The 620-nt window shown below is 38.1% G+C and overlaps 1 non-coding gene across 1 annotated transcript; it reads right to left on the bottom strand.

Moving 5' to 3' along the window:
* Positions 1-253: 253 nt before the first annotated feature.
* Positions 254-360, bottom strand: LOC113596153 (U6 spliceosomal RNA). The gene has a single exon (XR_003416895.1). It is a non-coding gene; the product is annotated as a U6 spliceosomal RNA (small nuclear RNA).
* Between the last annotated feature and the right edge of the window lie 260 nt (positions 361-620).

Below are 620 nucleotides of genomic sequence, written 5' to 3' on the forward strand. Positions count from 1 at the left end.
TTTCCTTTTTCTCCACATCCTTGCCAACACCTGTTGTTTCTTTTGTTCTTGATTTTAGCCATTCTGACAGGTGTGAGGTGATATCTCATTGTAGTTTTGATTTGTGTTTCTCTGATGATGTGTGATGTTGAGCATCTTTTCTTGTGTCTGTTAGCCATCTGGATGTCTTCTTTGGAGATATGTCTGTTCATGTCCTCTATCCATTTTTTAATTGGATTATTTGGTTTTTAGGCATTGAGTTTTATAAGTTCTTAAAAATATGGAACACTTCAAAAATTTGTGTGTCATCCTTGTGCAGGAACCATGCTAATCTTCTCTGTATCGTTCAAATTTTAGTATATGTGCTCCCAAAGCAAGTACAATCCCTCATTTACTTCTAAAGCTTCTGCTTGCTCATCATTTCTACTTACACTTCTACAACTAAGGCAAGTCATAAGGCCATACATATCTTCAAAGAGGTTAAGTGTGCACAATCCCACCATGTACCCAGAAAAGGAGAATGAGAATATTCATAAATTTGCATCATAGTGGGGTGCTTGGGTGGCTCATTCAGTTGGGCATCCAACTCTTGATTTTGGCTCAGGTCATGATCTCACAGTTCATGAGATAGAGCCCCACAT

Source organism: Acinonyx jubatus, chromosome D4 (genome assembly GCF_027475565.1).
Source record: "Acinonyx jubatus isolate Ajub_Pintada_27869175 chromosome D4, VMU_Ajub_asm_v1.0, whole genome shotgun sequence".
In the NCBI taxonomy this organism is placed as follows: Eukaryota; Metazoa; Chordata; class Mammalia; order Carnivora; family Felidae; genus Acinonyx; species Acinonyx jubatus.